The sequence below is a fragment of the Gobio gobio genome (assembly GCF_949357685.1).
Source record: "Gobio gobio genome assembly, chromosome: 4".
NCBI lineage: Eukaryota > Metazoa > Chordata > Actinopteri > Cypriniformes > Gobionidae > Gobio > Gobio gobio.
The window spans coordinates 54476392-54495883 of NC_137100.1; the positions used below are offsets into that span (position 1 = coordinate 54476392).

A 19492-nucleotide genomic window follows, 5' to 3' on the forward strand; every position below is an offset into this window, starting at 1 on the left:
CACATGTCGTTAGCCTGGATGCCAGCCGAACTTAGCCCCTCCCACAACATTTGAGGTCGGGAAGTTCGGTCTGAACTTGATCCGTTTTGGAGCAACTATGCTCGAACCAGAGCTGTTCGGACCAATCAAATTGTCAGGGCGGGCTTCATACGATGATGGACAGATGATAAACAGCAACGTAACCATCCACGTCACCAAAGAGCGCTTGGGTTGAATTTGTTTTAATCCTAAATGGAGATCTTGTTTGTAAATGCGTTCACCTTTACTTCTCTCAAAAATTAAGATTGTGTTGGTAAGTTCTCGGTGTATCTTTAACCGTCCACTAGTGCCCTATTTAAGGGTATAGGGGCCGATTTTGGACAAAGCCTGCGTTTCCATTGCGGTCTAAAGTACCATGTAGATTAGTCCGGCGACATAGGACTGAGCGTGACTTACTTTCCAGTTCCCGCTGGATTTCGTCCTCTGCATATAAGCTTAATAAAGCCTGAACCTTGTCGTTGGTCCATCGGTTGTATTTTTTAAACTCCATTGTTGATTCAAATGGCAAACAACTCTTACTGCATGCACTGCAACAGTCTTTTAAAAATGGTGGTTGAAATAAAATGCTGCATGGAGTCAACCAATCAAAATGCTACCTGAACTTATCCAATCAGCATGTTCAGCGCCCAAGTCCCAGCCCCGGAAGTTCCTAAACTTTGAAAAAGTAGTACCTTGCAAGCAGGGACTTTTTTGAGGGGTAAATTATTACCCGAAACGTCATTTAACCCTGGTCCCTGAGGTCGAAACACACAAAGTACCACCCCAAAGTCCTAGTTCCCATGCAGAAAGTTCCTGCGGTGGTAATGTGGCTTAATAGTGTCAGTGCAGCCAAATCAATAATATTACTGAAAATTAAGTGTGCCCAACTAAGCAAGCCAGAGGTGACATTGGCAAGAAACCCAAACTCTTTCAGCTGTCAGAAATGGAGAAAAAACCTTGAGAGAAACCAGGCTCAGTCAGGGGGCCAGTTCTGCTCTGGCCACATGAACGAACATGGCGTGATTATGATTCAGGCTGCATCACAAGTCAGAATGCGGATTGATATCATTCAGTCATTCAGGATATTTCATCCAGGTCCTTCTGCTTGAAGATCAGAATACATCATGCTGGCTTCCAATTGAGGTTAGGGGGGGTTTTTTATCGTAATTTGACCATGTGGAAGGAGCACTGCTCATCTTCATCTGACCCTCTGTTTCTTTTCTGTGGACCCTGGTCTGCATCAATAAAGAAAAACAGAGCTGACGAGAACTAGCATTTTACTTAAGGCTGTTTTCCAAGTATTATTCAGTGCCCCACTGTGATTTAATTGATGCGTTCATGAGTTATTCTATTAATTTTAAGCGCCCGAGTGAACGCGTTGTCATTTCGCTGAACCCAAGTGCTAATGATACATTCAGAATTGAGATATCTGCCTTGAGTGTTGGCACCTGCTGTCTACTACAGGGAGCAGGGAACAGAATAATGAAGCAGAGGCATTTCTCACAGGCCTCGGGGGGGAGGAAGCACAGCACTGGGAGCTGAATCCTGGAGAGGAACCCATTCTGGTTGTCTTCAGGAAATGTACCAAGCCTTCCACTGCACAGGTGGATGGATTGTGATGGAAAGAAAATGTTAACCCTTACATAGATCTCGAGTGATCTTAAGTGGCAGACATTTTACTCCCTCAGCATTCTAATGGAGGATTCAATTTTTAAAATGTCAATGCAGCATTTATTCCCCTGGTGCATTTATTTTATGTTTTTTTTTTTATGTGTTTGCACTTTAAATAGTTTCTTTTTCTTTCTCTCTCCCAGGATGTGCCCAAGCTTTGCTGTGTGTTTCTTTTAATGGAGTGTCATGTTTCGCCCTCCTGCAGTTCTGAAGGGCATGTTTGAATTTTCTGTTTGTATATGAAGTTTGGTATATTAATAATCCTTTGATATTTAAAAAAGAGACGACTTCTGGAGTGTGAAAGATCTTAGAAAAAAGCTCAGGGGAATTACTGCTTAAAGTTCAGTAGAATATGGTTCAAATCCCTCATCAGCCTTAATATTCCAAGGAGGCATCACCTCTTGAGACTTCTGCTTCTTAGAGCTGAACTTTTCAGCTGAAATTAAGCCCTTGTCGATTACGTATCCCCTTTTATCATGTTCCCAATTGCACAAATGTATAATGCGGTACAAGAAACACGTTATCCACGTTATCAGTTTTGTTAATGTTTGCCCGACTTTGTCACTGAATTGGGGCTTGTAAAGTAGACTACACTCTTAAAAATAAAGGTTCCAAAAAAGGGGGATTTGCAGTGATGCCATAAAAGAACCATTTCTGGTTCCCCGAAAGAGCAATTTCTTTGAACAATTTTAATTTCTTGTGAATAACAGTTTAATAAAGAACCTTTTTTCACTGTAAAGAACCTTTCTACAATGGAAAGGTTAGGTTTAATGGAAGTTAAAAGTTTTTTATTGAGCAATCAATGCCAATAAAGAACCTTTATTTCTTTGAGTCTAGGCTGTAAACATAGACCATTTCAAGCACAGCTTTTTGGCCGAGATGCAGCCGATGAGAGGCGACAACACAGTCAGCTTTCATCACCGCTAGTTCTTTGACGTCAGCTTGGTGTGTCCCTTGTCTACCATTTTTGAATTATAACACACTCTCACCGTGTTGGGCGCCATCGACAAAAGTCACGAATTAAAGCACCATGTGTAAACGGGTATGTGTCATCCTCGTCTATTTGGGATCCGATCGACCAAAATGCATTTTATGCTGCCTTCACGTGCTATCGGAAATGTCCTGCTTCCCTCTTCTGAAGTCGTGATTACGAGCTCGTCGCATTCAAGTGCTTTGGTGTCGGAAAGAACAGGAACCATGGAGGACCCCAGGTTTATTCTTGCCTATTAATTGGGAAAATCTTATTAAAGCCAAAATTATTTTAGCGTCCCATTCATTGACAACCATTTAAACATTCACCACACTATCTATTGACCTTATGCGCCAGAGAAACAAACGCACAGCCATCTTTACAATTTTGTCTTTGAACATCCGTTTTTGCAGTAGCTCTGTATATTTCTAGTTAACGAAAGTTATCATGAGCATTGTAATGTTTGAAGCGGATGTCTTAATAAATAGACCATGAAGATTTTAAAACTATACAGACCAGAAGTCAAAAGACAACGAGCGCAGCGCTGAAAAGGGGCGGGACTACATAAGGTCTATAAGCAGCTATTTTTGCTGTGTATAATACATACATACGCTTCAAATGATTATTGTGCAGGTATGATGTCACTTTGTAGGCCAACCGGCAGTTAGCATCATACTTAGGATTTTTTCATAGGCTTTTTGGATTAACACAAAAAAACAAGCTCTGTGACCAACAAAATTTTATGATATGTACACATTTTGTCCATCGAGATAATTATCACAAATGATTTTTAAAGGGGTGGTAAAACACGATTTCACTTTACTAAATTTAGCTAGTGTGTAATGTTGCTGTTTGAGCATAAACAACATCTGCAAAGTTACAACGTTCAAAGTTTAAAGCAAAGGGACATTTGCTTTTAAAGAAATCAATTTCTAAGGACTACAGCAAACGGCCGGTAGGGACTACTAGACATTCCTCAAGGGTTTCTGACATCACCAGTCCCAATATTTACATAAACCCCTCCTCTGAGAATATTAAACAAGGGGGGCGAGGCTATTTTGTATTGCTGTGGGGAAGAGTTGTTGCGGATGTGTTTTCCTGTAATAGTTTGTATTGTTAATTGTACGTTGTAGCAAGGAAGTAAACAAATGACAACACTGTTTGGCTCCGCAAATCAGTTTGTTAAATGCTCATTCATACTTAACGTGATCCGACAACCAGCTAACGTTACAAACTTTTTTTAAATCTCAACAGTGAACTTGGAATTAGTGTAAATTATTCTTTGATTAGAGCTTTTATGTATTGTTTATCTACATGCTTGTTTATCTACAGGCATGCTAAACATGGTTCTGTGTTTGATTTGGATACTATAGTAAACCAATGTTAATAGTTCTTGCGACAGATATTTGGCTATAATCGTTCTAAAAATACAAAAGTAACGGTGCCATTCAGTAGCGATCACTATAGATCCGCAGTCTTTACTCTTGAGGACTGAACAGGTTGAACAGGTTCTGCTCGATCATCTTTACTAAAATTGGTATGGTTTTATTGATGCCATTGTTTCTAATACTACCAAAGCACAGTCTACCGGTAAAGGTAAGGGGCGTAACGTTTCCGACAAACGTTCATTAGGCGGTTAGCGAATCACAACACACTGGGCCAGCTAACCAATCTGAGCCCATTGCGTATTTTTTAGGGACCGGCTTCATAGAACCCGGAAACCATCAGACCGTTTTTACAAGGAGGGACAGTGTAGAATAAAGGTAAAATATATGAAAAATAATGCAATTTTTTAAAAACGAAGCATGAACACATGTTACAGTGCACCCCACAAACACAATCAAGCCTTCGAAAGAATGTGTTTTACCACCCCTTTAAAGCATTGATGCATTTGCCAGAAGTACAAAGCTAAAGGTAGGCTATAAACGAACTACACCACAGTCCCACGAATTCAACATCACCATCAGTAAGCTTCTGAAAACTCTTTCAATTCTCAAGTCCCATTTTTCAAGACATGTAACAGCTTAAAAGAAACACGAGTGCAGTAAAACTGATGTATTTTATGTCGTAGGTGTCTTGAGCTTGTGTTCACCAAAAACCTTATTTCAGCCATTTAAACAAAATCCCATTCAAAAAACCCATTGACTTTGGTATATTGGAACCCCAAGTGCTAAAATGCTATCTTCCGCATTTTGGCCTACAAAGTGATGTCATTCCTGCATCACTGTCCATCTCGGGAACTTGGGTATCAAAATTATTCCCGAACTTCCCAGTAGTAACTAAAACTTGAGAGGGCATTCATGCCCAATTTTTAACTCCGTATTTATACCAGGGCCATAGAGTTGTTCAGTTTGTAGTCCTAAAACCCCAAAGAAGTTTAGGGTCAGTAGGATTTTTGATGTTTTTGAAAGAAGTTTCCGTAACACTTTACAATAATGTTGTATTAGTTAACTTTAGTTAATGCATTAGTTAACATGAACTAACCATGAACAACACCTCTGTTCAGCATTAGTTCATCTTTTTTAACATTAGTTCATAAAAATCCAGCTGTTCATGGTTTGTTCATGTTAGTTCACAGCACTAATGTTAGCAAGATTTTAATAATGCATTAGTAAATGTTGAAATTAACATTAACAAAGATAAATAAATGCTTTATAAGTGCAGTTCATTATTAGTTCATGTTAACTAATGTAGTTAACTAATGAACCTTATTGTAAAGTGTTACCGGAGTTTCTTATGCTCTCAGAGGCTACATTTATTGGATCAAAAATACAGTAGAAACTGTAATTTTGTTCAATTTTATTATAATTTAAAATAACAATTGTATATTTTCATATCATTTAAAATGAAATTTATCCCTGTGATGCAAAGCTGAATTTTCAGCATCATTACTCCAGTCTTCAGTGTCACATGATCCTTCAGAAATCATTCTAATATGCTGGATTGTTGCTCAAGAAACATTTCTTAATATTTTTTTATCAATGTTGAAAACCGTTTTTCTACATATTTTTTTGACATACAATTTGATAATGCTTGTCAGAACATGATGAATTAAAAATGTCTGAAAAAAAAAAACGTTTGAATTTTATAAGTAATATTATATAAAAGTCTTTTGTCGGTTTTGATCAATTTGATGCATCCTTACTGAATAAAAGAATGAATATTGAGGTATGTTGATCAAAATGTAAAAGTGGTGCAGAGTACACTTTAAGCAAAAGTAAGCACATGTTTGTGCTTGTGTACAGCCTAGAAATGATTAATAAATCATGTCAGTTAATGGATGACTTGTAAAAACCATAAAGGGCTTCCCACAAAACCATTTTTGCCATGAAAGGAGAATTCTCTAGTAGTGATGACCTTTCTCACTGACAGGATGTAGGTCTATATTTGTGTCTTGGTTATATCACAGCTCTAGATCTTAATACGAAAATGATTAGGATGTTCACCGCTCTCTCTTTCTATCTGTCTTTCTCTCTCTTCTGAGCAGAGCTTGAGTCAGGATATAAAGGCCACCGCTCCATTACCACTGCTGATTGAGTCTAGGGGCGTTTTGAGAGGTTTTCAGATGAAAGTAGTGTGTACAAAGATGGTGTAAAAGAGGGATTTGAAAGACCCTTTCAGACGTCAGATAAAGGTGGGTATTGGAGACTTTATAGAACTGTGTGCGTGGGCCTTTGGGTGTGTGTTTGTTTCAGTTACCTGGAGCACCGTCTTGAGATATTTAGTATGTTTACGTGCGTGTGTGTGTGTGTGTGTGTGTGTGTGTGAGAGACAGAGAGAGAGAGAGGGAGGACTATCCTTGATCTAAAACCTCTTTAATCCATCAAATCAAAGTAAAAGAGCCATGGATCATCAACTCTAAACCCAGCTTCTTGTGTGTGTTTTTGTGTCGGGGAGTCGAAAACTGATCCAAAAAATAATTTTCTAAGGTGTTTTTTCAGTTAATATAATTTCTCATATTCCAGTTTAATGTACAGAGACAAGTAAGCCACAAATAAAGTGGAACTTTCTAAACATTTAGTGATATAGATATCGAGCAGATAAGCAAAACATACACTCTAAAAAATGCTGGGTGGTTTCAACCCATGGGTCAAATATGGACAAACCCAACCATTGGTTTAAATTGTTAAATTACATTTTTTAACTCAATGGTTGGGTTTGTCAATATTAGACCTAACATGGGTTGAAACAACCCAGCATTTTTATAGTGTAAATTACATCCAAATTATATAATAAATTCACAAATAAATGATTGCCACAATATTTTGAATTGGTCTGTTGTTAAACAACAAATAAAATGTTTAGTCAGAGCCGTACATTTCATTTTCAACCCAAGAGAAAATTTTACTATTTTACGAGGTGATTTGATTGCAATGTGATTCGTATGATTTTTAGGGGGGAAAAAACATAAACATGAAGTTCCCCTACACCCACCCCTAAACCTAACTGCCAGACAAGCATAAGCAGATATTTATTTTGCAACGTGGAAGTAAGCTATTTTCTGTGAATGTGTGAGATTTTTATTCATTAGCCACAATAGGTAGGCCTAGATAGAAGAATAACAAAATTGCAATAAACAGTAAAACTATTTGCGGTAAAAACTAATGTGTTCATGGTTAATACATTAAAATAATATTAGAAGACAGTTTGCGGTATCAAGCCGCATAACAAGCTGTTTTGTACAGCCACACGTACATGCAAGTTACAAATGGCCTCTTACGTTAAAAATAAGGTGGATAAAAACAAATGAATGAGATTGTACGAATTAATATAAATCAGCCATCAATTCATTAAAATAGTTACAAACATGAGCTGAACTCAAAGATCTAAGACTGTTTCTATGTACACAAAAGTCCTTTTTCTCTCAAATATTGTTCACAAATCTGTCTAAATCTGTGTTAGTGAGCACTTTGTTGCTGGATATTGTCAGGAACTGGAACACGCTGTCGTATACGCCGATCCAGAGCATCCTAAACATGCTCAATGGGTGGCATGTCCGTAAGTATACTGGCCATGCAAGAACTGGGATGTTTTCAGCTTCCAGGAATTGTGTACAGATCCTTGTAACATAGGGCCATGTATTATCATGCTGCAACACGAGGTGATTGTCGTGGATGAATGGCACAACAATGGGCCTCAGGATCTCATCACGGTATCTCTGTGCATTCAAAATGCCATCAATAAAATGCACCTGTGTTCGTTGTCCATAACATAAACCTGCCCATACCATAACCCCACCGCCACCATGGGCCACCCGTACGACACCATACACGCTGTCTGCCATCTGCCTTGTACAGTGAAAACTGTGATTCACCCGTTAAGAGAACACCTCTCCAAAGTGCCAGACGCCATCGAATGTGAGCATTTGTCCACTCAAGTCGGTTACGACTGCAAACTGCAGTCAGGTCAAGACCCCGATGAGGGTGATGAGCATGCAGATGAGCTTCCCTGAGACAGTTTGTGCAGAAATTCTTTGATGTTGCAGCAGCTGTCCGGGTGGCTGGTTTCAGACGATCTTGGAGGTGAAGATGCTGGATGTGGAGGTTGTGGGCTGGTGTGGTTACACGTGGTCTGCGGTTGTGAGGCCGGTTGGATGTACTTGCAAATTCTCTGAAACGCCTTTGAAGATGGCTTATGGTAGAGAAATGAACATTCAATTCACAGGCAACAGCTCTGGTGGACATTCCTACAGTCAGCATGCCAATTGCACGCTCCCTCAAAACTTGCGACATCAGTGGTTTGCCTGGTTTGTGGCATTGTGCTGTGTGATAAAACTGCACATTTTAGAGTGGCCTTTTATTGTGGCCAGCCTAAGGCACACGTGTGCAATAATCATGCTGTCTAATCAGCATCTTGATATGCCATTATATGGATATGGATCATCTTGGCAATGGAGAAGTCAGAGTCCTGCACGGGTCCGATTTTGTAAACCCGTACCCGCAGTGCTTAAAACCGCATCCAACCCGTTTTCCGACAACAGCATTAAATAAAATCCGCACCCGACCCGACCCGCTTAAAATAGAATGGACACCCGACCTGCACCCGCAATAAAATCAGTTTAGCATATCACGTTATAGACACACTTACAAAAATGTTTATAGTCAGCATACAGAAGTTATTACACGAACATTAACACATGGACAACTTCAGTCGGGACATTCTAAAACGCTTAACGTGGCTTTATGTAGGCTATTAAGACAGTGTTATTAAGAGACCAAACTCAGGAAACAAAACAAAAATACTGTTCGATAGAACTGGTTGTGCTTGGTTTGTTACCACAGTTATCTGCGTGCTTCCTCAGCGATGAAGTTCCACATTTGCGGCTGTCTTTTCTTCAACTCCTCAAGATCCATCTCGACGACTGCAGTGCAGGCAGATCACGCGCGCGCAGTTGTGATTCTTCTGGGAGGGCGGGCACAAATAAACTGATATGGATTTGAAATTATTTTATCAACTTGAGATACAGGCAAGGCATATTTTTAGATGTATTCCTAAAAGTATGCATATATTTTTTAGGAACACATCTACAATATACATATATTTATAAATATATATTCTTTTGCACGTGACTGTTTAAAACCCGTGTTTATCCCTTTTCCGACCCGGCCCCGCACCCGTATCCGACACAGTAGGATGTTTTTCACCTGTTTCAGCAATATTCGACGGGTGACCCGCGGGTACCCGCACCTTTGCAGGACTCTGGAAGAAGTGCTCACTAACAAAGATTTAGACAGATTTGTGAACAATATTTGAGAGAAATAAGCCTTTTGTGTACATAGAAAAAGTCTTAGAAGAAATAATAAGAAGAAGAAATACAAATAAATAATACATTAATAAATACAATTCCGACTGGTGCTTCTATAAAAATTACACACTTAATTTTCAAAATACCATGCAGCTCTAATTAAATTGAGTGTATACTGTGATAATCGCTCCTGACTTCCTGTTTTAGATCTGTGTACGGATGACAGCCCAACGTCGTTCATGCACATAACGCGGGGCAGTGCGGACTAAGCCATGTGTCAGTTTGATGGGCATGAGTCACAATGACAGCTCTATTAGAGATGCTAATAGAACAGGACAAAAGCAGAGCACCCACTCAGGAAGCAGGAGATGGGGTAATGATGCCTAATTAACTCATGGGGTCCTCTCATATTTCTCCTTTACTGGGAAGAAAATATGACTCACGACATTGTAGACCACCTGCTCATACAGTGATCCCAAGTAAAGATCAGCAATTCCTGCTTGGAAATTTAAATCTTGGCTTAATCTGAGTTCTGAGCTAATGACTCATCACATTTGCACACAGTGAAAACACTGAGGCCAGTGTTGACAACTTGAAATTGTAGAGGTGGTGTATTTGAATTCTAATTCTCGAATATGAAGTGTGGAGGTTGTTCTTTCCTTGATGTGGCTTTTGATGTCTGACAGTTATACCTAGAGGCAAATATAGGCTTTTATCCTCTCATAATTGTGATCAACTCTGAGTTGTGACTTATAAAGTCTGAATTGCAAGATATAAACTCGCAATTGCGAGAAAATTCCATAGCAGAAATAAGCTTCCATAGCATTTGTGTCTTGTGTCTCTTATCCACTTTTCCTAATGGGTCTACTGCATTTTAGATTATCCGAGGCACTTCCAGTTTGAGGAAGTTCCACAGAGATGGTCTTATTATTGGGAGATACAAGGGTCCGTGGCTGTACAATTGGGAAAAAAAGCGTTACATCCACATTACATTACATCCTTGACGTCATTGAATTTCGTTGAATCACTGAGAAGTGCCGTAAACTGAATCATACCTGTCACGCAATTGTCCGTGACTTTTTTTTTTAACTCTAAAAATAGATCAATCCAAAACGAATGTTTAAGAGCAAAAATGTTGAAGATTAGTCGATGGGCTGTTCATTAAAGGGGACCTATTAAGGTGTAAGGTGTTTGACCACAGATGTGTGTAAACAACCAGCCTATAATGATAAAAATCCACCCACTCCTTTTTTTATCCCCATAAATCATAAAAAGTCTCTCCAAACGAGTGGTTCCAGATCCAGATCCTCTTATGTAAGAGTAGGGGGAAACCCCGTCCATGACTGGTAACAATCTGCCCTATTAGTAGATCCCGCACTGAGTGAGTTGCAGCAGTCCGCCATTTCTGTTTCCTCGCTGTAGCAGCTGGAGATACAATATCTATGGCAAAAAAATTTAGGATATGCAATTTTATGGGCCCTATTTTAACAATCTGAGCCCATGGTCTGAAGCACATGGCGCAGGCATGTCAGAATCCACTTTTGCTAGTTTAACAACGGGAAAATGGTCGAAAAGGGTTGTACCTAGTCTCTTAATGAGTCATGGGTGTGTTTTGGGCATAACTAGCAATAAACTAATCAGAGTCTCATCTCCCATTGTATATTGTGGGACATCAAAGGCAGTGAAGGATACATCTATGCTGCCTTCAAAAATGTATCTGATGAAGGTATCTCAGAAGACAGGAAGTGAAGCTAACATTGGATTCGGACGTGCCTTGATGCCTTCCTACCTTGGAATGCATCCTCCGAAGGCAGCATTTTTAAGATTTCAAACTCCGCCATGGTTGAATTCTTCACTAAATTGAATTCATCAGAGCGGTTGCTGAATCATCTGATTCACTGAACTGCATGCCATTTTTTATCCCAGTGATGTCCATATGATGAGCACATGCACACATCAACCAGATGTGCAACGGAAGCCGTCGGTAGTGCTGTCCTTTTGTTTTTAGAACACAAAATCAACAATGTCACTAAAGAAGTGTGTTTTTAATTGTGAGGGAAAGATAACCTTTTTCAGCGTTAATGAAAAAGTGGATGCAGTTTGTTTTTCCGGAGCAGCAACGGAGTTCTGCAAGTGTGTTTGTTTGGTCCGGGTCATGAGTCGAAACCACAGGCGGTGAGTGAAACTGCATCAAATGTCTGTGTTTTGTAGGCAATCGGAGCGTAAGTGCATATAATGTAAACAACACGAATGTATAGTGAATCGAAAGTTATCCACGGATAATGTCATGAAGTATTGTGTGTGTGTGTGTGTGTGTGTGTGTGTGTGTGTGTGTGTGTGTGTGTGTGTGTGTGTGTGTGTGTGTGTGTGTGTGTGTGTGTGTGTGTGTGTGTGTGTGTGTGTGTGTGTGTGTGTGTGTGTGTGTGTGTGTGTGCTCGTGACTCATTAGCTCCACCCACTGCACGCCTCCACGAGTTTGGCTGTTTTCAGAAAGAATAGGTACAGCGTATCTGTCTTTTATAAATATGATAAAACTAAAGACTCTTCAGAGATATGAAGGATGCAATACTCTAGGTACTCAATATTAACATGAGATTGGCAGAAACTGTGTGTGTTATATGAGTATGAGTTAATGAGTATGTACTGGATGAGTGCCTTAAGTTTAACAAATGAGACCTTATTATAAAGTTTTACTATCATCTGTTATCCTCGCTGTACATAGGCTAATTTTGAAAAGCTTCTGTGGCATGTGATTATGACAGTGCTTTTCGCCCATATTTACTGGCTGCAACCTTGCGGACTTGTTCATAATTTCCATCCATTTCCATCCAAAGTGTTGCTTTCCCTCCCTACTGCTGTGTTTGTGGTGTGATCCCTCCCTATTGCTGTGTTTGTGGTGTGATTTATGGGGCTTGAATTGGATTAGGCACTGTTTTTGTTACAGGGTCACGCTGTAGAGCAAGTCACAATTATTCCACCCTCGTGCCAGAGATTGTGTAGCTTTTGTCACTGTTGTTGGTTGGAGTGAGGAACTAATCTCCTGAATGTATCCCGCAGATAGTACATTAATACCTCCCGTTTGTTTATTTGAGTTAGGCTAATTCTGAAATTGCTTTGGCCTATACAAATAAATATCTTCATATTGGCATTTTACTGTACTACTAAATACACAGTGCAGATTAGTATAAATAAGCGTTGAACTGCTATTGAGAAATGGAAATGTGCAAATAGTCAGAATGTAATTTCAGTATTTTCTGGCCCAAGGGCACAAATGGTATGCAAATCCTCACCCTTTCTTAAATATATTCCGGAGCCAAGTAAACTAACTCCATGCACTCCGAAAATTTCATCCAGTATTCCTATTCTTTCTTTCTCTCTGACTGCAGGGACTCGTCTGTTGACTGTTTGAATGGTCTGATGGATTGATGAATTCTGGGACCTTCTGATCTCTCTCTTATTATGGAAAACATCCAATTTTGTGCTAACATTAACTATATGATTGCAAGATTTTATGCTTGAAAGCTTCCCTCTCGGGAGACGTCTTCTCTGAAAAACTTTCAGATATTAAACGAAAATCAATAATTCAGTGGCGTATCCTTATGTGACTATTTTGGAAACCCTTGAATGCTGTTTAGATCATTCAATCAGTATTGTCTTATAAATTCAAATTTAATTTTGAATAAGTATACACACTTATCAACAAAGATATTTATTACATCAGGTAAAACATGAAAAATCATAATTCATCAATAAGTTTGTATTTACATTTTTGGTTACACTTTATTTTAAGTTGCCGTATTTACATTATACTTACTCAAATAAGTACTGAGTAATATTATTTAACTATGCACACTTACTACACTTAGGGTTAGTTACTTGTAATTACACATAATTTACAGTTATTTCTATGGTAAGTAGATGTAGTAGCGTGTAAGTATGTCACCTTAAAATAAAGTGTTACCACATTTCTTTTTTTTGTTTTCAAATTTAGGATAATGTTGAACTAAGGGAATCTACTTGATCATATGAACATTTACTCATTTAGCAGACACTTTTTGATGTACTTTAGGCATATATTATGCTACAGTACACTTAGTAATTCTTCAACATTATCGGACAAGGGTAAGCATTATGTGGGCAGCTGTTGTGAATCTGGTAGACATTTTCTGTGTGTATAAGAACACTTACGTATGCAATTATAAGTGAATGAGACTCATTGTCTCTATTGTTTCAGTGTTTTACACCAGACAATCAGATTGCCCTTCAATGCTTGTTTTTTTATTCCAGTACTGGGGTAAAAACAATTAAGGTAAAGGCAGAGAGAAGGACAGTGACAGAGAATTGTTCTCTCAAAATTGTTATGACTCGCACACCGTTTCTTTTTACTTACAGTCTTTCATCCCAGGAACCTTGCATGTTAAACCTCCTTTGGGACTATTGAATGTAATCGCATTGCTGTTTTTTGGCAGTTTGTGAGACAGATGTGCTTATACAAGAGCATAGAGCAATTTGTGGATACAGACAATCTCAACAATGAGAAAGGTGTCAAATTAACCATAAAGCAAGCTAAAGAAAAGGCAATGAAACCAAAATATACAGTGGGGAGAACAAGTATTTGATACACTGCCGATTTTGCAGGTTTGCCCACTTACAAAGCATGTAGAAGTCTGTAAATTTATCATAGGTACTCTTCAACTATGAGTGACGGAATCTAAAACAAAAATCACATTGTATGATTTTTATTAGTAATTAATTTGCATTTTATTAATTTGTATTTGATACATCAGAAAAGCATAACTCAATATTTTGGTACAGAAACCTTTGTTTGCAATTACAGAGATCATACGTTTCCTGTAGTTCTTGACCAGGTTTGCACACACTGCAGCAGGGATTTTGGCCCACTCCTCCATACAGACCTTCTCCAGATCCTTCAGGTTTCGGGGCTGTCGCTGGGCAATTCGGACTTTCAACTCCCTCCAAAGATTTGCTATTGGGTTCAGGTCTGGAGACTGGCTAGGCCACTCCAGCACCTTGAGATGCTTCTTACGGAGTCACTCCTTAGTTGCCCTGGCTGTGTGTTTCGGGTCGTTGTCATGCTGGAAGACCCAGCCACGACCCATCTTCAATGCTCTTACTGAGGGAAGGAGGTTGTTGGCCAAGATCTCGTGATACATGGCCCCATCCATCCTCCCCTCAATACGGTGCAGTTGTCCTGTCCCCTTTGCAGAAAAGCATGCCCAAAGAATGATGTTTCCACCTCCATGCTTCACGTTTGGGATGGTGTTCTTGGGGTTGTACTCATCCTTCTTCTTCCTCCAAACACGGCGAGTGGAGTTTAGACCAAAAAGCTCTATTTCCGTCATCAGACCATATGACCTTCTCCCATTCCTCCTCTGGATCATCCAGATGGTCATTGGCAAACTTCAGACGGGCCTGGACAAGTGCTGGCTTGAGCAGGGGGACCTTGCGTGCGCTGCAGGATTTTAATCCATGACGGCGTAGTGTGTTACTAATGGTTTTCTTTGAGACTGTGGTCCCAGCTCTCTTCAGGTCATTGACCAGGTCCTGCCTGAGATCTTGCAAGGTGCCCCAGAATGAGGGAGATTGACCCTCATCTTGATTTTCTTCCATTTTCTAATAATTGCGCCAACAGTTGTTGCCTTCTCACCAAGCTGCTTGCCTATTGTCCTGGAGCCCATCCCAGCCTTGTGCAGGTCTACAATTTTATCCCTGATGTCCTTACACAGCTCTCTTGACTTGGCCATTGTGGAGAGGTTGGAGTCTGTGGCCAGGTGTCTTTTATACAGGTATCGAGTTCAAACAGGTGTAGTTAATACAGGTAATGAGTGGAAAACAGGAGGGCTTCTTAAAGAAAAATTAACAGGTCTGTGAGATACGGAATTCTTGGTTGGTAGGTGATCAAATAATTATAATTATTTAATAATCATACAATATGATTTTCTGGATTTTTGTTTTAGATTTCGTCTCTCACAGTTGAAGTGCACCTATGATAAAAATTACAGACCTCTACATGCTTGGTAAGTTGGACAACCTACAAAATCGGCAGTGTATCAAATACTTGTTCTCCCCACTGTTTATTCAACTTGCTTGTGAGTGGTGCTTAGACCAGTCATGAAACTCTAGAGGGCGCAGGCTGGTAGGTCCTGTACATGCATCTGCAAGCAATCACATCATTACATGGCACGGGCTGATTGGCCTAGTCCTGGAGCGTGCTATCAGAGTTCCTTTACCTTCCCCAGCTCCACCTGCCTAGATTTGCTACGGGATTTATGTATATTTATTCAGCAGCAGCATATCTTACATGCTCACAGCAGCATGTCTGTGTATCTTTTAGCAGTAGCAAGTCCAGCAATAATCAACAGCAGCAGCGCCAAGAGATCTAGTCCGCAAAGACAAAATACATTAACTTTGCCATATTCAATAACATGCTAATATATCAGGACAACTCTCTGAATAGTTTTAGCATGTTTTTAAATATGTTAAAGATGCTATATGTAAGAATGACAGCTCATGTTTGAAATGGGTACTGCAGTCCAAATTCAAATAATTGCTTTCCCCGGCCCCACCCCCTGCCCCCTCCTCCGCAAACTCGACGCTCATGCGGCTTGCCAGTTTGTGGACACGTAACAAGTTGATCAGTTGATTTATCCGCGTTTTAACGTGCTTCCGTTCATAGAGGTTTTTAGATGTATGCCGAGGCTTTTTTAGGTCGGGTAGAATCTGCAATCTCTGGTTTGTTCGCTGGCTTCCATGGCTGCAATACGCTGTATTTTCCGCCAACTGGCAACCTGTGGTGTCGAAATACTATTGGGTAAATTCGCAACGTGCGTTATCACACAAATCAAAACAAAAACAGATATTCCGACACGGAGCGCATGGTAGCATTGTTTTTTGGAGAAACAAGTATGTAAACTCATGAGAATGTTCCCTAAATATTTGTAAACATATTATGGTATTTTTATGTTTTAGTAACTTAAGCAATTTGGTCAATTTTACTCTAGCTGTAGTATTGTTGCCGCCGATGCTGCCATGTCATGGAGACGCTGTGTTTTTCGTTGCGAAAGCCAAAAGACTTTGTTTGGCCTTCCAAAAGAGGGGACAATTAGAAAACAGTGGTTACGCTTTATTTACAACACTGTTCCAGAACAGTACAACCCAAAAATTTGCAAAGTTGATCGATCAGCTTGGTCATCTGCATTTTCCAGATCAGTTTCAGGCTCGAATTGATAAGGTAGGTCCTACATTATCATCTTTCAATATTGCTTTGCTTCCAGAGCTGATGTTCCACATTATGGTAAGGATCGGGACATTTCCATCAGACGCTTAAGGTATTCGGACCAATCACAATGCACTAGATCGCTGGCCAATCAGAGCACAACACGCTTTTCAGAACGATGAGCTTTGTAAAAATTGGCGCGTTTCAGAAAGGAGGGGCATAGAGGAGCAAAAATAATGTACAGTATGTGTAAAATAATGACTTTGTTTTAACCTAAAACCCCGTAAACACATTGCATTAAACCAAATGCACAAAATAACGTTCTTTTTAGAACCCTCATATGACCCCCTTTAATACTTTAAAACTGTTTAATATCTTAAAAAAAATGTAAATGCAACTTTTAAATGTTCTCACATATGGAAGCTTGTTTCCGCCACAGAATAAAACATTTTAAAAGATAATTGTGAGTTAACATCTCGCATTTCGGACTTTTCTTTCCAGAATTCTTTCCAGAGTTAAAGTCAGAATTGCGAGTTATAAAGTCAGAATTGCGAGTTGTTATAAAGTCCAATCTTGAGGATTACATCTCACAATTCTGACTTTATAACTCGCAATTGCAACTTTATATCACACGTTTGGCTAAATTGTTTGGCAAGTGGATTCAAAAAAGCAATTCGTATGCTTCAAAAATTACATTTACAGTACAGTATGTGTTGCATTTAAAACATTTTTTTAATTATTTTTAAAGTTTAAACAAGTTTTTTGTGGTGAATTATTCCTTTAAATATGATAAATAGCAATAGCACTGCTTGCCTATTCAAATAAGGACCCTTATTTTTTCTGTTCATCTGAACCTACAGTATTGTGTATTCCTGATATTGGACAGGATGACAGGTCATCGATCAGATGACAGATTATAGCAGTGCTGGCCTAACTGAAGATGTTGACAAAGATAAACCGTCATCATTTTGGCAACAAAAAAAAGAAAAGTGATGTGACATTCTAGGGAGCTAGTAAGAAACCATCATAAGTTACATGTGACTGCACACTCCTGCCATGTTCACCTTCTGCTGTGACATTACTCTCGCCCTGTGGCTCAAAGCTTGACATTCTGCGCTGGAGCCTGTGGTGCGCCAGTAGAAAAGCTTGCTACGTTACCTCGTAAGTCGGACGCTTTAGCTCACTTCTGCCATTATTGGGCTTCACTGTGGTCGGCTCCAGGCTCTGTGGGGGTCAGCGCAGGAAATGAGAGCGGATTTGTGGCAAATTAGAAATCTTGCTGTGGACCAGCATGACTGAAAGAGGAATCCAAGACTGGGAGCGCCAATATATGAGCTGCTAGTTTTAAGAAGCAAGGGATAGAAGGGATTGGTTAGGACAATGCAAGGTTGGAATTGTTGGGATTAGAGTCGATCCTACATTGTTGTCCAGTGATTTATGAACATGTATGGTCTTTAGAGCCCCTTTTTGACTGCACTTTAGATCAATTCTTTGAAAAGTGTTCCACGAGAAGATTAAAGCTATTTAATTTATCTAACTTGCCAAATTGTATATACAGTGGATAGTGTATTTGGACACTTTTGTACACATCAGAATTGTATGGCATTAGATATCAATATTTGCAAACAAACTATACTAGACCTTTTCTCAGGATTAACCTTTCCAACAGTCATTTGCATTTTATGCAAATTTTATTTGAAACCTCTCAATTTTATTCATGTATTGCTTAAAGTATATTTATGTTGCATAAACTAAGACAATACCAGACAAGGAAACTGAAAGAACTGAGGGCTTAAAAACAGAACAGATGTGTGGGACTAATTAACAACCAAGAAAACGAACTGGTAATACAGAAAACAGAACCAAAACACACTATATGCTACACATGGCAATAGGGATAGTCCCCCCAAAAATTCTGTTTTCATGTCATTCCAAACCTTTATCTGTATGTGTTCTGTGGAATACATAGAAGATGTTTTACAGAATGTTGGTAGATAAAACAGTTTCGGATCCCATTGACTTCCATTGGAAAACTGTTTGATTATCAACATTCTTCAAAATATCTCCTTTTGTGTTCAGCAGAAGAAAGAAATGCATAGAGATTTAGAACATGAGGGCGAGTAAATGATGAGTTTTTATTTTTGGCTTGACAATCCAAATACTTTTTAGGGTTTATATACTTTTAGGTAAAAAATTTTAATGGAAAGATATTTGTGCAGAACTTCAATTTAGTTGTTTTGTGTTTTAGGATAGCTCTCCATTCAGAACTGGTTTTATAATCCCTTTTATGACCCATTTAATCATCTAAAATGAATTTTTTTTTTTTACTAATATTGGTAGTATTATAATTTGGTAAAGGCTAATGAAAAACTAGCTCCCCTGAGTCATTCTGCCCCAGTACTTGTTCCAGCACATGCTCCCTGACAAACATGCTCTGTCTACATCCACCTCCCACCTTCTTTTCCTGAAGGGCAGAACATGTAAATCTCAGTGGAATGGTGGGTGGTATTGTCTGACCCATTTTATGTTTTGTGTCCACTTACAAACAACATGCAAAGCACCCAGATTCACTGTGCTTTCTCAAGTGATCTTTATCTCCAAAAGCCTTTGAAATGCTTTGTGCTACTTTTGCCTCCACTGAATTTGTTTTTTATATGACTTGTTTTTGTTTGCTGGGCTGCTTACATGATTTGATTCATAATTCACCTTTCTTGATAAGTGAGTGATTTAGATTATTATTTAGAACTTTTTATGCTGATGTCACTTAGGTCGCTCAAGCTGTTTTTTTTTTATAATTCTTTATTTTAATTATTATTATTTTTACTTATCAACTTAACATTGTGGAAGTCAA

General features: G+C 39.1%; 1 protein-coding gene across 1 annotated transcript in view; it reads left to right on the plus strand.

Annotated features, from left to right (window-relative positions):
• Window positions 1-19492, plus strand: part of atad1a (ATPase family AAA domain containing 1a) — a 39146-nt gene that overhangs the window by 17043 nt on the left and 2611 nt on the right. The gene's annotated exons all lie outside the window — the stretch shown is intronic.